This window comes from Eleutherodactylus coqui, chromosome 4, assembly GCF_035609145.1.
Source record: "Eleutherodactylus coqui strain aEleCoq1 chromosome 4, aEleCoq1.hap1, whole genome shotgun sequence".
In the NCBI taxonomy this organism is placed as follows: Eukaryota; Metazoa; Chordata; class Amphibia; order Anura; family Eleutherodactylidae; genus Eleutherodactylus; species Eleutherodactylus coqui.
Window position 1 is genome coordinate 41,397,375 of NC_089840.1, and position 18,929 is coordinate 41,416,303.

The window sequence follows — 18,929 nt, forward strand, 5'->3', positions numbered from 1 at the left end:
CCAACTTCTGAAGAGGCATGCCAGTGAGCTTTTGGGCATATATAGTACATCTGTCAGTATTGGAGCCTAGAAACTCCCGTGTCCCCGGCAGTAACTCTCCTAAATGAGCAACTGGTGATCCTGGACAGCTCCTTTGTAGATCCTATTGACCTAGTTTCTTGCCTTGATTACCTAATTAGCCCCCCACTGACATCCTATACAAACCTGGTAATAGCATTTCCTCCTTGCTAGGGCTTTGTGCTTCCTACCTGTCCTCTAGCTTGTTGCAAGGTCCCTGCTCATGCTACAATCTGCTGTTGCTTATCTGTGTAGCAAACCTGGACTGGTGAATATGCTTGCTTTCTAAATCCATATAGATTCTAGATCGTCTCACCCACTACCAGATTGTTACAAAACCATACACAACTGCCTAATGTCTATAGCCATCACTAGTAGCGGGCTATCCTAGAGGCAATTTACTGTAAAATTATCTTTTAGACTCTGCTCACAATACGATCATAACTTGTGCTTCATGAAGTCCGGATCAACTGGTATGATAGTGTCCCACTGCATGTTCATCACGGCTCACCTACTCCTGCAGCAACGAGGGGTTGCCACCATGCTAATGTACTTCCTCTGCTCGTTCCCTGAGTTCTACCTGTGGGGCTCCTACACGTTCCCACCCAGTCTCTTAAAGGGCCGGTGTGCACTCCCACTACTCCTTCTCCAATCCTGTTCTTACACCATCTATATTAGGCATCCACACCCAAGGGTGGATGCCTAAGCAATTGTTCTCATACTGCCACTTGTGGCAAAGCCGTAGTTTGTATTTATTCTGGTTCTGTTCTTTGCCCGACTTTGACTATTCTGACTTCTGTTCTCCCTGATCTCGGCTCTCGGGACTTTGTTATCGCCTGCCCTGACTTCCGGCCTGAACCTTGTTACCTGTGACTCCAGCCTGTGTCCCCACTACTTCGCTGTTCAGACCTTCAAGTACCGCACCTCGGCCCCTAGGGAAGCATCAGCAATCACATTACTGTTTGTGCAATGGCTTAGGGAACCCGCTGCAAAGCCGGAAACCCATCTGGAGGGAGGGGCCAAGCATGAAAACTGGTGCTGCTACCTCAGATAGCCCAAAGCCAAACTGGTGTGTGGCAAGGTGGATCCACATCTGCCTGTCTGACAGAAGGATACGTTCAAAAATCCCGATTTACCCTATTGATTTATCATGTTACTCATCAAGTTTCCATCAGAAGTGCGGTATTTTGGAAGGCAGGAATAGCGCTGCTGACTGTGCCATAAAAAACACCTGGAGCCTGAGGGGACGGAAAGCAACACTAATGTAAACAGCACCTAAATAATTAAAGGCATTTTTCTCTGTTGATTTTCGCATTCAGTACTTTCTATTTCTGCAACTTTTCTTAATCTTTAGCCGGCGTCACACGGGCGTAAGCACAATTACACTCGCATTTGCACGATGGGTGTTGCGTTTTTGCGCGCGCCTCAGCGTGTTTTACTGTATTTTTTGCCTGCACAAAAAAATCATGCACCCATGGATTGCAAAGGGCAATTAGTGTCATTAGTTCAATATGTGCGGTTTTCCTGCACAAACGCACAGGAAAATTGAGCATTCTGTGTATTTTGTCACAGAAATGAAATCAATGGGATCTATTCACTGCGTAATGCGCATGCAAATTAGTGTGAATAAGCCCTTAGGCCGCTCTCACACGGTCCGTTTATTACAGTGTTTAGCGCGGCGTTTCAAACGCCAGGCTAAGCGCTGTAAAAACACCTCCATTGATTTCAATGGGTCTTCTCTGACAAGCGTTTGAGTGTGGCGTTTCTAATGCCGCAATTTTCCCACTCTGTCTGCTTTATTTTAGTGCGTTTCAGCAATTTTTATCGCACCTCCTCACCCATTGCAATGATAGAGTGCGTTAAAAAAACGCTATTGAACGCGTTTGAAAATGCCATTTGAAAACGCTGTAAAACCCCCCGGCGTTTTTACAGCTGCCTGTGTGAGAGCAGCCTTAAGGTTTGCTACAAAAATCATATGTATCCATTAAAGAGGAGAAGAAGATACCTGATCTGAAACAAAAAGTCACTCATGTTGCACTTGATGATGATCTCAGCCTAAGTATTGTGCAAGCTGAATGCATCCCGACGGTGCTTTAAGGTCAGAAAGACTCCGGATTCCTTCTTCATGAGACTATGTGTGCAAATATGTTGAAAGACTCAGGAATGTTAAAAATGCATTAAACTATGTAAATTGCACAGCAGTTTTAAAGAAAGATGTGGTCATGTGTTCACTCCTAAAAATAATTCCGCTTTATGTAGATTTATAAAGCAACGTCAAGTAGGATGGAAGGTCAACGGCAAGCATGTGACAACTGTGGCAAGTGTGCCGGAGGAGGGAGTGACCAGATCCTCTGACTGCGTAAGAGCAGTGCAACAAAAAATAGCAAAAACATAAACATATATCATATTCCACTCAAGTGCAATTTAAAGTCAAGTCTCTTCTCGATTGCTCTCGCTGACATTATTGTGATGGAGAGCCGTGGAGGAGGAATTCAAGGAGGGTCTTCCATGCACATTAGGTTGCAAACAAATGAGACATTCCATTTAACAACAAGATCTCGGGTTTGGGCTCACATAGAGATGCCCTCGCCCCGGGATCAGGATTCACCAAGCTAAAACTATTAAAGATGTGAAAATAACAGGGGGAATTCTTTCTTTCATGCAAGCTGATGTCTCTCGGTCTCATCTTGTCAGATGCTTGAAGTTGTGAAGTGGACATTCCTCTGCAATGACTTCCCGCCTGCCCTGGAGTCTCTTATAATGTGGCATGGTGATGGACACACGGGTGGTGGATCTTCTCCTCACTCTTCATTACTACTGATACTCTTGTGTTGTGTCTTCCTTTACTAACTGTTACATGCTGGATGCAAAATGATGGGGGCCCGCTGTGTCTAACGTTCCCTTTAGTTACGATGCCAGCTACTCTCTACAAGAGGAGTTGCTCGAATGTCCGGGTTCTTGGCGCAACAGTCATTCAATGCCACTTTACCTGCTGCTACAGCACATCTCAGTACAGTAGATTATATAGAACCTCCATACATTATAAAAGAGATTGTTTTCTACAATGAGATAGTTTTGGTATAATTACATTATTGCCCCAGCACTAAGGCACATGGGGTGGAAGGGCAAACAAGTGAGTTTATGTTTCTATAGACTTATAATGCAAAGCTGTCTGTAATTGGCTGTGGCATGCAGGTTACTGCCAGTTGTATGCCCGCAGAAAATAAGGGACCTTTTACATGGCAAGATAAATTGGAAAGAGTGTACAACCAGCGGTGACGTAATGATCGTATATCGGTCGCTGGACATGCATTTACATTGAAGAATAATTGGGTACTTTTGATCATTTGTTAGATCATAGTCAACCACAATTTAATGGGAGCGGCGGCTGCAATTATCTGCGGTGGTCCCTACAGAGGGGTCAGAGCAATCTGCCTCCGCTCTGCGCCCTGTGTTTGAACGATGACAGCGGGCACCAAACAACGGAGTTCCAAACGGCGGACCCCAGTCGGTCAGCTACTGATGACCTATTCTGATATGGGTCGTAAATAAAAATAGCCCAAAAATCCCTTTAATGGTTAAAGTAAATGTTCTGCTTGCTGTGAGGTTGCCATAGTAAAACCAACAGACGAAGGCTACCAACACACTTTCTGGGTGCAACTCGTCAGCACCTATACATGTGCTGTCTGATACATGGACGGCCCGCACGTTCACCTGTCCTAATTCTTGTTCGTGGTACAGGAAAGATTAGGACATGCATGAAAAAAACTTGGTAGTGTGTGCTACCTGATTAAATAACGCGGGTCCGTATGCCGTAACGTTCGATACATGTATCAAAAAAGCACTAATGTGTTGCCTGATTCCTTCATCATGTGATTTAAACTGGTCACGCCACCGAGACTTTATAAACATGCTCTTGAGTTATGGTCACATGACAGGATGTCCATGGAGTACTACTAATCTGTTGATGATACCATAGCAACTCCAGAGCAAGCACAACTCCTGTATTACTGCTTATCTTAGAAGATAAGGAGAGGAAAGTAAAACAAGGGGAATATTAGTGAATGTCATCATTTCAATTTCACATTTATTCAGCCAATATTTTTTATATTTTTTCCCAGGTGGTTTCCTTTAAGCGGTTTCTTCCTCCAGTGAGATCACAAATCATCAATATGCCACCTTCTGCGGCCTTCAAAACATCGTGTCATCTGAGAAAGTGCTTGTTGGTTACAAGGAGAAAAAAAAAAGGGAAGAAAATTATAGGAGCTCTTTGTGTTGTCAAATTCCAAAATTAAGACGAGGTGAGACTTTCCCCCGCTCTACATAAAGGTGACAGCTGCGTCATTAGAACTAAAAGTTGCATATTCAAAAAGTGTGATTGTTTTAAAAAAACATGAAAAAAAAAAAAAAAAAATCACAAAAAAATAATAACAAAGTCCGGAAGCCGAGTCGGCTGCGGAAAAAGTCCATAAATATGTATTTTTGCTGGGCGCCCTTATCAAATTTAAGAGACACCTGAATGTGTTTAGCAATCCTTAGCATATGGAACGAGTGTTGTCTGTCACGTACAAAACTAAAAACTAAAAAAAGGGCTTGGAGACAAACTAGAGAAGCGGGAATACAGTTAAGGTCGCACCTCTTTGAGATGTAAATTGGAAATGAGACATTGCAGCAGGCAAAGTTGTATGGCTGATCTCGCTAGCAAAGTGTAAACTACTTAATCACAGTCCTGACTCGGAGAGGGTTACTTTCTCCTGCGCTGTGAATCTAATTAGTAAGAGAGAACTGGCACAGAAGGGCTTCCTTTCCTTGGTGCCGTTCCCTTTAAGTGAGTGGATTAATCACATCTTACTTTACACCTATTCATGCTTGTCAAACATCTGTCCCAATTTAAGGGATAGAAGGGCTGACACTTCCCCCTCCCCTCCTATGGTGAGGATGACCACAAGGTATGTGCGATGCTGCCGTCGTTTTAATTGATTATGGCTATGAATGCCACGGCGCAGGCGAGAATTACATTATGCGTATGGAAATTAATTCCCTTGCTACCGTATGAAGGCGAGATATTTGGATAATAAATACTGACTTTCTGCAAAAAAAAAAACTGTCAATATTACGATTGGTGGAATATGAAGGATCAAACACTTATGTCAAACAGCCTGCCGTGACATAAGTCTGACTCAGGGACAGAAGAGCAGGTCCCATATGTTGGATCATGTAGGTAGGGGGCTATGGGACCCTTCCGCCTATGCAATAATCAGGAAGCTACAGTGAAACCTCTATGAGAAGACCTGACTTTTATATGACAAATTTTCATTTAGCAGAGGCTGAGCTCATACGAGTGTATCTTGCAGCGTGACGGCTGCGGGATCTATGCACGCGGCTCGCGGTAAGTACGCCAATCGCCATGTACTATCTTGGCATGTATACTTGCATAATACGTGCCACTATAGAACATGCTGCGATTATTCTGGCTAGTGGATTTCACACAATTGGTGGGAGTGTTAACATTGCTGCCTATGGGAGATTGGTACAGAGTGTTCCGTGTGCGTAATGCATGTGTGGAAGACACTATACAAGGGGCTGCTGATAAGTCTTTGGCTTTGTGTTCTTTTTTGTTTCTATGGTAACGAATGTTACATCACATAAAAGTCTTGTGTGTCTTATATATGTTTTTGAAATTCTGTGTTTTTTATAGCTCATGGCAAAAGTGATCGAGGCACGCGGGAAAATAAAATGGCGGAGTCTAAGGCGATATTCACAGGAAATGAGAGCAGCGGAGTAATAAAATTCTTGTTTCTGCAAGGAAAGTCCGCAAAGGATATTCATGGTGATATGCCGCAGACATTGGGGGATCAATGCCCTTCATATTTTACAGTTGAGAACTGGGTTGCCAAATTTAAAATGGGCCACTTCAGCACCAATGATGAGGAACGTCCTGGACGACCAAGAGAGGTTGTTGTTCCGGAGATCGTCGATGCTATGCACAACCTCATACTGGAGAATCAGCATATTTCAGCTAAAGGAATAGCAGACATCATGGGGATTTCTGGTGAACGTGTTTGTGTCATTATCCATGAACATTTGGACATGAAGAAGCTATCTGCAAAGGGGGGCCCCAAATGTTTGACAACAGATCAGAAAAGCATCGAGTGAAAACTTCCCGGTCCATTTGTCAGCGTTTCCGGACTGATAAGAACTTCCTGGATCGACTGGTCACTATGGATGAGACCTGGATTTATTTGTATGACCCTGAAACCAAGGAATAGTCAAAAGTGTGGAGGCCCAGTGGTTCTCCTCGCCCAAAGAAGTTCAGCCACTAAGGTGATGGCGTCTGTGTTCTGGGATAAGGAGGGCATACTGCTAGTGGACTACCTTCACAATGGTCCCACCATCAATGCAAGGTATTACTTTGAACTTTTGGACCAATTAAAGGCAGCTCTGAAGGCCAAAAGGCACGGCAAGCTGTCCAAAGGAATCTTGTTCCTGCAAGACAACGCCTCCGCTCACACTGCACAAGCGACCGCGGCAAAACTGGTGGAGCTAGGCTTCCAGATGGTTGACCACCCACCTTATTCACCAGATTTAGCTCTCTCTGACTATCATCTGTTTCCAAACCTGAAGAAACACCTCAAGGTACCAAGTTTCGCACCATTTCTGATGCTATGGATGACTGGTCTGAGGCACAACCGAAATCCTTCTTTTTGCAAGGCTTACAGAACTTGGAATACCGATGTAAGAAGTGTGTTGGCATCAGTGGGGAGGATATGGATGAAATGTAAAGTTTCATCTTCCTATCTTGTTTCTTTCTGGGTAAAGCCAAAGACTTAGCAGCCCCTCGTATACCAACACGCTGGTGTGAGCCCGGCCTTATACTGTACGCACGTTGGTTTCTTCTTTCCAAAGACCACCCCTCTAGAAGACCATTTTTTCATGGCAAGCTGAGTTGCTCATTTAGAAGAGACGACTCCACTCCACAAACAATATGACCTAAGAGTATTTTCAAAGTATTGTCATAGACTTTGTCATGTCCTAAGAACATAGTCACATCTGAAATTAACCTAAGGTCCTCACATCAACAAGTTCACCAGACAAGATGGTCACTAGTCCACAAACCCATGCTAATTCCACCTATGATCCATTAATTTATTGGGTAGCCACCTTGGGAAAGTTTCAACCAACTGGTGGATGAAGTCAACAATATCGGCTGATGGGGAGGATGCCTGTAATCCCTGGCACAACGACTATGTGGGGTACCGACTGACCTGCTGCTTAAGATTCAAGGGATGATGGTGAGAGAAATGGAAAAATAATTTGTGACTCCACAGCCGGGAGATGTTGAGGAATTTTCTGTGCCGCCCATGTGTGATATAATCCGGGGAGATGCCTATCAGGTGGTGTCACCTTGGTTTAAGGCTACAGTTAATATGCAGTCAAAATTCATCCATCTCTCAGTTCTGCGCTCTTTCCCACTTTAATCTATTCTGCGTGCACCAGAATACATTTCCCACATGCCATATAGATTTCAGCATTGTGACAGTGTTTCATTGTTCTGTTACCACGTCCCTCAGACACACATAATAAGGCTAGAGATGGCAAAAATAAACTGCGGTATAATAGAGGCAGACATACTGTATGGAAATGTTAAGTTTCTTATTGTCCCTGTCATTTCATTATGATAAAGGCGAGCGTATACTTTCCTTTTATGTATCTTAGCAGACTAGGCTTGTGCTCGGTTGTTGCACTTCGTAAAATATTCTGGATTTCTAAGACACGTGACCACGCTTGGCAAACAACAGGCCAAAAACTCCTTCCTCTGCCTGCTGGTCGCACTAACAATATCACTACACTACAATTTTAATGTTTCCCTTTGGAAAAAAAAGAGTTCTAAGTAACCTTTTCACATGATCGGCTTTCTTGCAATAGTTGCAAAGTTGCTTTCTCCTATTGGAAAAAGTGTTATCATGTTGAAATCCCGGTAATGCTGCATGTTTAGTGCAACTTACAGCCCACGCCACAGAGCACTGGCCGCCACACCTTACAGCACTGGCCACCACGCCACAGAGCACTGGCCGCCACGTTTTATAGCACTGGCCACCATGCCACAGAGCACTGGCCGCCACACCTTACAGCACTGGCCACCACGCCACAGAGCACTGGCCGCCACGCCTTATAGCACTGGCCACCACGCCACAGAGCCCTGGCCGCCACGCCTTACAGCACTGGCCACCACGCCACAGAGCACTGGCCACCACGCCACAGAGCACTGGCCGCCACACCTTACAGCACTGGCCACTACGCCACAGAGCACTGGCAGCCACGCCACGAAGCAATGGCTGCCACGCCAAAGAGCAATGGCCGCCACGCCACAAAGCACTGGCAGCCATGCCACAGAGCAATGGCCGCCATGCCGTAGAGCAGTCGCCTCGATGCCGTAGAGCAATGGCCGCCACACTGTAGAGCACTGGCCACCACGCCACAGAGCACTGGCCACCATGCCGTAAAGCACTGGCCGCCATGTCGTTGACCACTGGCCACCACACCGTAGAGCACTAGCCACCATGCCGCAGAGCACTAGCTGTAAAGCATTGGCCAGGGTTTCCGTCTGTTTCGAGTACAGCTTCTCAATCGTTTTCTACTGAAGCCTCACCACTAATAGTAGTCCATGCTATTTTGTCGCTCAGACCCATAAATACATTTAGATAAGCACAAAACAGTCTGTTATGATGCAAAATCAGTGATTTCAGCAGCCAAAGAAAGCCCTGTGCAACATTTGATCACTTCTGTCAAAACTGACTCCCCGGCTGCACCTCACCAAGAACTGGGGAGGGGGGCGGAGCACCTCAAAGTTTGGTTTAAAGGGCTACCATTGTGGTAGCTGTACTATTTAGGCATGAAGACAAGGCAGGCTGCATTCACATATGAGCTGTGCTAAAATCCTGGGACCACTGTGACATTACATGACTGCATTGGCTTGTGACAAAGAATAAAATTGCAAGTGACCTGGTGCGTTCTCTGGGAGGGCAGGTTTATGTACAGAGAGGATAGTTAGATGTTTATTATATTTGTGTCTTGACAACTACTAATAGTAGCCACTTATATTCACTGAATACTATGCAGACTTTATACAGAACTATATAGTCTATATATTATATTGTACTAGGGACGTCTGTACACTGGGAACCCCAACAATCGGTAGAACAGTGGACCCCCCTATCAGCCCACTCGCTTTGTACGACGCGGAGGCCACTCCATGGAACGTATAGAAACAGTCTATTTACCTTTATGATTGTGGCATCTGAAATACGAGCATGCAACAGATTGCAGCGGCATCGCTCTCTCACTACATCTGCCTGATCCTGGGTAGATCCCATGCTGATTAAGTCTGGGAATAGGAGTCGCTGAACTTGAATTACCTTCAGTTAAGCCCCAATTTAGCCTTTTGCTCATAACACTAGGTGATACAATGAGAAGTGTTAGACTGAACAGGAGTGCTGCAAAAAGCTAGTTGGAGGGGCTACACTTAAAACCAGACATGCAAAGCGGTACTGTCAAGATGGAGAATGGCTGTAACAGTATCTATGGGAGTGCTGCCAATCCAGAGGTGTGCCACACATGTGAAGGAGGGGGCACTTACTGTAAGTGGAGGTAAAAAGAAAATTGATAGGTGGAACAACTTCCAATTGAAGATATGCTCAGAGAAGAGGACAATTAAGCCAGCTTATCTTTTTATTGATTAATGACCCAACTGTAGGGCACGTAGAGGAGAAAAAGTGCTAGATTGTGTCCCCATGGGAAGAAGAGCTGCACTTCTTCCCATGGGGAGATAGGTAAACGCCTTTTCTCCTCTAGAGCCTGTGTGCCCACCCAGAACAATTGAAGAAGGGGCTTTTATGCCTTAAAATGTGTCTATATTACTGGGTCAGTAATCAATAAAGAACAAGTCAGATTTAGTTGTCCTGTTCTCAGAGCATTTCTTCAACTGGAAGTTGCGCCACCTACCAGATTTTATTTTACTTTCGCTCAGACTTAAAGGAGGGTGACAAAGAACTTCGCGTCGCTGTCGGTACGCACAAGAAAACACTGTCGCACTAGAATAGGAATAATTGGTTTTATGCTCATTGAAATGATCCACCGGGTTTACCTGGGCGATCTATATGTGAGAAACTCAGCACTGCTACATCTGTAAAGGTCTTTCATGCAGACGGTGTTCTTCTTGTCTGACTCAGTCTGTTTATGAATTATACACAGGCTCTCATGTACATTATAAATTGAAGTACCCGCACAAAACACTTTTTCTTTTGTTTTATATAAAATCTGTATTCATACAGGAGATCAACAAATTTTCACACCATATATTCAAAAGCCACTTTTTTTCTGAGCAAGTGAAACATCTTGATTGCTGCGGCATGGGAGAAAGTGAATGAGGAGAAAGCAACTGAATACAAAAGTCAATGCGTGTTCAAACACAGAGACAAATTCTGTTAATCTCTCTTGACATTGTGGCGTAGTCGGCAGGATAGACATAAAAGGGGGAATCCATAAACGCTTCAGCTCTGGACCCATTGCCATTCTTACCTCAGTGTCTGAGACTTCACAAGATTCTAATGATATTCTAAGATTGCATGGAATGAAAACTCTACCGATTGGCAGCCAAAAAAGATGCTGACAAGTTAATTGGCCTCTTGTTATTTGAATGCTCGTGAGCGTGTGGGATTGGGATTGGCAAATTTAGACAGTGGAAAGATATGTATGATGATCAGTGACAAATGTGCTTGCTTTCCCTCTGCCTGTTTATTAAAATGTCATTGTGGTTTCGCATGTACATTTCTGCTCGATATGTTTCCACAAGGAAGAACTCAAGACAATTCAAAAGTGTTTTCCGGAAATATGTAGCATATAATGAAAAATTCTGCAACTTTCAAGAAGCTCTCATTGTGCTTTTTGCTAGTGATTCTTGTTTACATCCAGAGGTTTAATATATGTATTAAACCAAATTGTTACAATGTATCCAGTCTAGGCAATACTCTGCAAATGTGATACAGCTGTTTACACTGCATTGCAAGTGTACAAACACACATAAAGGGGTTGTCCAGCTCTTAACCACTGAAGACCTATGATCACTGCTCATCAATAGCTGATCGTCGAGGATCAGCTGCTTAGGACTCCCATTTCGACAGGCCACTGACAGTGCGTATGGACCAGGGAGCAGACAGCTCCATACACATTGCAGTGCCCAGGGTTGGCAATGCAGGCACTGTTCCCATTGAATTCCAGTGTGTACAGGGCTGTCTGCTTCTTGCTCCATACAAACTGTCATCGGCCTCACAAACAGCTGATCAGCTGGGGTCCCGAACAGAAGACCCCTGTTGATCAACTATTGATGACTTATCCTCAAGTCTGGAAAAAAAGTTATATATTATTAGGACTCATGCACCATCATAGAGTCCGGCACAATCTTTTTCTGTTGGATTTCGTATGCCTTCGTATGCAAACAGAGGCATGCGGAGGTACAGCAGAAGGCTCATGCACGATGTGCTGCCATATAGGTTCATAATCCCTTGGCAGAAGCAGCAAATCTGAAATTGCTGAAGTATCAATTACAACAAATTCTGTTTTACAACAAGCTTTGCGCTCACAGAACTTTTCAATATGGAGCTGTTAAACCTATTTTAGATCCAACCAGAAAACCCATTTAGAAAGGATCAAATTGACATCTCTATGGCTGGCTTTAACAATCCACATGATCTAGGACCTTTATTAGATACTCTTGTGCCGGCACTCTGGGATCAGCAAAAATACAAAAGTACTAAAAAGTTCCTGGAGTCTTTGATTAGTAGCAGGATCAAAAAAATGAACACATTGGGGCAGATTTACTAATCCTACGTAATATTTAGACAGTCTAGACTTGCACCAGGCAGTCTAAAAATGCGCCAAGTTTATCACAGTGGCTTATAGTGAATGACAGTGTGGCCCATCTTTAGACATGTTTAATTTATTATAGTACTTTGGGCCAAAATATTGTTGCATTTTGTCACTTTCAAGCAAAGCTCCTTCCTTGATGAGACACACCCCTTTCTTGATAAGCCACGCCCACTTTTCTAACAAGTGCATGCAAAAAGTGTGTAAAATACATAATGAATTTAGTGCAAGACATGAATGTTATATTTTTCGAGCCAGAATTCTGGTGCATTTAGCTTAGTAAAATCCCCCATTATCTTTGAATACCACCCAACATAGGAGTCCCCACAGGAGGGAGATTTTAACTCTCGATCTGCTCACAAACTCCCATGAATGCTCCTATACATACCAACTTTTGTGTGCATTTGCATCAATCCCATACCTATTAAGACTCATATTTCCAAACAGTCCCGAAAGAAGAAACTGGTTGGTAGGGAGTTTTGTCTTAAATTCCTTTAGGGTACAAGCTCCTGTAATGACCACTAATAGAACAAGAATAAAACAGCTGAAGAGGGGGCATCACTTTATAGGATGCCATGGTGTCTGATGGGCTTAATGGCCTCTGTGCTACATAAGAAGTCACCAGTATTATTAGGCTCCGTGTCTGGTTACGCTGGATGTATACATCCAGTGTCTTATACCTTCGAAGGAAGCCTCCAACCTATGCCACTCTATAGAGGAGACATACCGTAGAATAAGTCAGCCATTGACTGCACTTTCCTCGATAGTGGCCAAAAAAAGGGTGATGTATATTGGCCCAACCTATGCTAAAGGGTCATTCTTGGCAATCGTTGGGTGCATAAAGGCCTATAAACACGTTGAAGGTATACATCAAGGAACACTCCTTTAGACGTATCCAAAAATGAGCATAAATGGCACGCGATGATTGGAAGTCCTTGGCGAAGATTTTACATTGGGGTCCGAAGATTTCAAGTTCCGCCTTTGAGTTGAGGCGTACAACGCTGTGACTTGCTACTTGTGTCTATAGGGCGATATTGCCAATGTGTGACAGTAATAGCGGCGATATCGTCAAGGTGTGACAGTAATAGTTTGCTTTCTGGTAGGACAGGGGTTAAGAGGACACTAAACACTTTTAGCTATCAGTCCCAGCGCTTGACAGGCTGCTTAAAGTTTCTGAACAGATCCTACTAGTGCACAGAGAGCAGCTTCTGAGGCTCACGCTGTGCTATTTTCTGCACATGACATTATCAGTCAATTACCAGCTGACTGATGATGTGAAGAGCAAAGAGAGCAAAAGCCTGGGCTTTAACAATCCCTTTCCACTGTGCGGTAAATGAGAGGGTAGAACGCTCAGTTATAACTAGGAAAGTCAGCTGAGCCGGCTCTGAAGTCTAAGAACAGGGATACAGAGAAGAGGCAAAGTGCTCATTTTCACAGCCTTAAGCAGTCCTGAGATTCTCTGAACACCACATAATAGGCAAAATACATGAGAAGCAGGAGGGAGCTTAAAGGTACTAGAGTGCAGAGTTCTAAGAAAAGCGACTACAGAAAAAGAAATGTCTCCCTCTGATATGCATTCTCCGCAGCAGCGGAACGGGGCTGAGGCACAGAGCTCACAATTCTGCTAATCGGACAGGGTGGCCACATGGCTTAAACCCTCCGTGACCGCTCGACTTTCATGTACGCTTTTGATTTTACATGGAGCAGCTTTTTCAAAGGGCTTTTCAAATATACCATGGTGTTCAAAAGCTGGGGGAGGATTGTACTGAACTTGCCTCATAGATCACAGGGATTTTGGGGAGTGGGGATCTGTGCAAGAACATGTCCTGGACTGCAACTGTGAGGATCTGCGGACTACCGGATTTCTGCTGCTCCGTGTCGTTCCACTTCAGTCCCAAATGGAGTTTTGGATGATTTGGGTACTGCCAGAAACTTGACTCCCGTACGCTACCAGATTAAACCGGATATGATTTTTGGTTTTAGTTGGTGAACATTAGGAAGAATGTAGGGTATAGAGACCTCCATAGGATTACGATACCGTAGCATCACGGCTCCATAAAAGGCAGAACATGCAGAAAGCCATACTACATGTACCTCCTGCGGTCTAGGAAGTGCCCAGGGCCAGCGAGGTAGAAGATTGCACCCTGCCTGACCCCAGTAAGAGGGTCCTAGTAAATTCCTTGCATGTTTTACTTTCGAACATATTGGGTACGCATGTAATCCTATGAACTACTAGTGTGGAACTGCACTATAAAAAGACCTAAGGCTGGGTCTACACCAATGGTTTGGGTAATGGCTCCATATATGCAATTTACACAATTGGCATTAGTAACTGTTATGCCACCTAACACAACTTTAACTTTATATATGAGATTTTGTTGCAGGCATGAAAGTCACATATACAGGGTGAGGCAGAAGTCTGGACACACCTGTTTCACTAGTGTAAAAATGAAAAAAATTGATTTCCAATGTGTGAAAGAATTAAATTTTGGTGGAAGAAAGGTTTTTGGTGGCCATTTTGAACTCCTCCATATTGAATTCAGCTTAAGTTTTTCAAAAGGAAAGGGGGTCATCAGTCTAGAATTTACTCAGAAACACACTAGAAGTGTCAGTTTTTCCCCATCATCACTTTTTTTAGGAGTTAGACGAGGGCGAAGTTGGTAAATTGTGTTTGACATTCAGGGTCTTTTTTTAATTGACGGATTACTTAGCGGCACGAAGTACCTCCAGATGTTATAGGATACCATATTCCCATCTGTGCTTAATGAGAACAGTGAGTTCCAGCGTTACTTTCGACAGGATTGGCAAACCTCTGCACTTTGCTTTGGCTGTACGCAGATGGCTGGGCACTGGTAGTGGTCTAGTAGAATGAAAGCCAAGGTCGCTGAAGTTAACGCCATTGGACTTGTATCTCTGGGGTCATTTCTGTATGCAGAAAAAACACATGATATGGCCCACCTGAAATGGCGAATCCTACAGTACCGTGAAGAAATACCGCCTGCATTTCATTATAAAGTTTGTAGACTCCATTAATGAGTTATAAACCGATGGCACGATGCATTTGTGCTTCCATGCTCACTAGTGTCCCAGCATCGAGTACGATCTAGAGGATGCAACAGGCAATATGTTTACACTGGTAGATACAGACCTTTAGTGCCCCTCAGAGGTGTAGTCTTATTGTATTTGGGTACCCTACAGCAGCAAACAAAAAAAATACTGCAAAATGTTATAGTGGTGATAAAAATGCTTGGTTGTTGTAATGATGCTAAGGTGTTCCCGGCACGGCCGGCGCGGAGCTCCTCCACATAACAAGAGCCAGCACACCCAATATCATAAAAGTCTTGTTTATTGTTAGAACTTCCAAAGCGTAAGTATAACTCACACGTCTCAGGCCAGTAAGTGCCATTAGTCAGGGAGATACCTGCATTGCTGATGGAGCACAGCTGAAGGGCTCCAGTTTGTAGGTGGACTAAGACTAGATACAGAGAAGCCCTCGTGAGTGCAGCCCCTGCAATGGTATGACCAATTACTGTACCTGTATTGTATAAACCGCACGCTGCCCCTATATATCATCTAATTATACCCTAAAGCAGCATGTGGAATTCTGCTGGTTGTTATTGGAAACAGTCAGCAAGCCTCTCACTGATATTTTACTATATCAGATTCCTGGACAGTATACGGTGCAAAGATGACACTTCCTAGAATACAAATCACCAGTGCAAGCTGCATGCAAACATTAAAGAAGTAAGTACCGTAGGGAGGTTTATGAGACTGAGGAATTATGAAGCTGCAGTACTGGGAATGCAGCTCTGGAGAATAATAATGACTATAAGCTAGGATCAGTACAGGATAAGTAATGTAATGTATGTACACAGTGACTCCACCAGCAGAATAGTGAGTGCAGCTCTGGAGTATAATACAGGATGTAACCCAGGATCAGTACAGGATAAGTAAGGTAATGTATGTACACAGTGACTCCACCAGCAGAATAGTGAGTACAGCTCTGGAGTATAATACAGGATGTAACTCAGGATCAGTACAGGATAAGTAATGTAATGGATGTATACAGTAACTCCACCAGCAGAATAGTGAGTACGGCTCTGGAGTATAATACAGGATGTAACCCAGGATCAGTACAGGATAAGTAAGGTAATGTATGTACACAGTGACTCCACCAGCAGAATAGTGAGTGCAGCTCTGGAGTATAATACAGGATGTAACTCAGGATCAGTACAGGATAAGTAATGTAATGTATGTATACAGTAACTCCACCAGCAGAATAGTGAGTGCAGCTCTGGAGTAAGGTGTGGTTTGTTGGAGCTCCTCAGAGAACCAGGGTGTGGCTGCAGTCCCAGCTGGAAGCCTGTTTTGGATCCCAGGATCAGTGCACTCATCTGGGCTTCTTGTTCTATGGAGCCACGCAATTCCCCCCCCCCGGCTTCGGTCGGAGGGGGGGAATGCTGAGAAGGCAGCGACAACACCATCAGCGGCGCTGGCGGCATACGTGGTTTCAGCAGCAACAACCAGGAAAGCCGGAGCAGCTAGTAAAGCTGCGAAGAGAGAGGGTCCGGGTCGCAGGCGCAGTGACATGGCCCAGCAGGTTGGTGCAGCTGCATCTGACAGCGCCGGAAGCGAAATGATGACCCGCAGTCAAACTCGCAGCCAAACGCTCAGCAAAGGAGGTAAGCCGCAGTGGAGTGATCGCAGGAAAGGGGAGTCGGTGGTAGAGCTGGCCTCCCGTCTGGCCACCAGCATGGCGGACTATGAGCGTGCGGGGAGAGAAATCCTCCTGCAGAAGGAGAAGCTGCGGTCGGCCAGGTCGCTAAAGGACCAGACCGCTGCTAAAGGCAAGAAAGATGTAATAAGCAAGACTATACAGGACTGTAAAGATTGCATACAGAGCTGCAAGGAAGAGAGGGACAGGATTCTAGAGCAAAGTGGTCCCTTTAGGGAAAAGTTACTTAACGGTGATAGATTTTCCAAAATGGCATCAGGATACAGTGGTCACAAGAAGGCTGATCACTCCAGCGATGGAGACAGCGGTGGTGACTGTACTGACGAGGATGCCTTTGAGGATAGCCTGAGGGAACAGCCTGTCTGCTCAGGAGAGCAGACCCAGAGTGGCACTACAACCACCAGCAGCCTCCGGCCGGAGCAGGTTGCGCTGCCTCTAACCTCCGGGGATTCTGATCCAGAAGAAGATAAAAGCGATGGGGGCGCTTTAATAATGCAGCAGATAAGGCTGTTGGAATCCCCCCCTAATATGAGCGGCCTTCAGTTTGGTGATGATTTACCAGAAGAGGATGTGAAAATCAAGACAAAAAAAGGAAAAAAAAAGAATTTGGTGCAGGAGAAATTTGTGTATGTGACGGGGGGCGCTGGTTTGGCTGCAAAGTCGGATCAGGGCACCCCCACCCTGAGAACCCCGGTTTCTGACTCTGCAGTGGGTTTTGAACATGGGAACAGGGATAAAGGAGTTAAACTGGCCGGGTCCTCTGTCCCTGTTTCAGTTAGTGCAGTGACAGAAACAGCCAGCAGGGCGGCCAGCACAGGACAAGGCAAGGTGGCAAAAGAATTTGGCAGTGGCGGAACTGCCAGCACCAGTAAGGCCAGTGATGCGGAGGGTGCTGCGGGGTCGGGATCGGGGGTCCCCCGTGCGACAGGTCGGTCTGCAGGGGTCCCTCAGTCTAGGTCCCAGTCTAGGTCCCAGGCACCCAGTGATGCGGAGGCTGCTGGCAAAAGTAAGGAAAAAAGCAAAAATAAAAATACTAAAAGTGCTGGAATGCAGAGTGCTGACCATGGGGGGGTCATTACAGTGGTTGCAGCTGCGCAAGATGGGGCAGCAGTGCCACCCCCAAGGTCTACCAAGGCCCAAAATAAAAAAGCTGCTTCCAACCCAAAGTCTGGTCCAGAGGGTCTTGGTATGAAAGGTCTTGGTATGAAAGGTGTGGATATGTCTGGTGCGGCCCGTGTGTCTGATGCTCCGACGCACTCGGAGGCACGGGCTGCAGCTACTGTTCCCGGCACAGGGGCACCTACTGTAAATATAGGCACAGGTTCTAGGGATGGTCAGGGCACATCACAGGTTCCAGTCGCCCCTCCGGTGGCGACCACAGCTGGTAGGAGTTATGCCAGTGTCGCCGCTGGAGGGGAGGGGTCCTCCTTGTCTCCAGGCTCTAGAGAGGGCGTATTGCAACAGCGCCTCCTGGGGGCTCTACGGAAGGGGGAGAGTTCAATCACAGTTGGAGGAAGAGAGGTGAACCTATCTCTTTGGACAGAGAGACACGGCTTAGGAGCCTTCCGAGAGCAAAGGGGGGAGACCGTATGGTCCCTACCAACACCCGGGCAGGACGCAGGTCGTAGGAATGTGGTCCGTCTTCGTTGGAGGGGCAATGATACATGCCCCCCGAGGGCGAGAGTAGTGGAGCTTCTACTGAAGATGGGCTTCAGGGCGGTTGACATCTTTGCCCTGATCCATCCCTTCGGCACGTCTGAGTTTGACATCAGCTTCGTTCGCCCAGAGGGGCTAGAACTCTTCTGGGGGAATTACGAGCTGATGAAAAGCGAGCCCGGCTGGCGAGACTTTGCCGTCCAGGTGGTGTCTCGCCAGAACGAAGTCAAGAAGGTGACCGTTTTGACTCGTAACGAGTCGCTTTCTTGTTTTGATATTATGACGTGGCTCGGTCGATACGGAGAGGTGACAGACATGCCCAGAAAGAACCGGGATGAGCACGGCATCTGGTCCGGGGCCTGGACATTCATGGTCAAGCTGAAGCGTTCAGGAAACTCAGTGGCACACATACCTTCTGCAGCCTTCCTCGGCAGGGATCGTATCTTGGCCTTTTACCAGGGGCAGCCGAAGCTCTGCCACAGGTGCGGCGACCCCTCACACTTGAGCGCCGCTTGTAAGACCTTGAAGTGCGCTCTGTGTGGGGGTGTGGGTCATCTAG

The 18,929-nt window shown here is 45.6% G+C and overlaps 1 protein-coding gene and 1 long non-coding RNA gene across 4 annotated transcripts in view; one reads left to right on the top strand and one right to left on the bottom strand.

The window, feature by feature from the left end:
- Positions 1-18,929, bottom strand: part of ZBTB20 (zinc finger and BTB domain containing 20) — a 642,654-nt gene that overhangs the window by 450,305 nt on the left and 173,420 nt on the right. The window lies entirely within an intron of this gene.
- The window catches only part of LOC136625272 (uncharacterized), a 48,332-nt gene that overhangs the window by 11,404 nt on the left and 17,999 nt on the right, over positions 1-18,929 (top strand). The window contains exons 2-3 of one of the 2 annotated variants that reach the window (XR_010792531.1): positions 4,179-4,358; positions 5,756-9,826. This is a non-coding gene — a long non-coding RNA (uncharacterized lncRNA). Of the gene's footprint in view, positions 1-4,178; positions 4,359-5,755; positions 9,827-18,929 lie in introns of those variants that run through there. The other variant, XR_010792530.1, reaches the window with a different exon arrangement.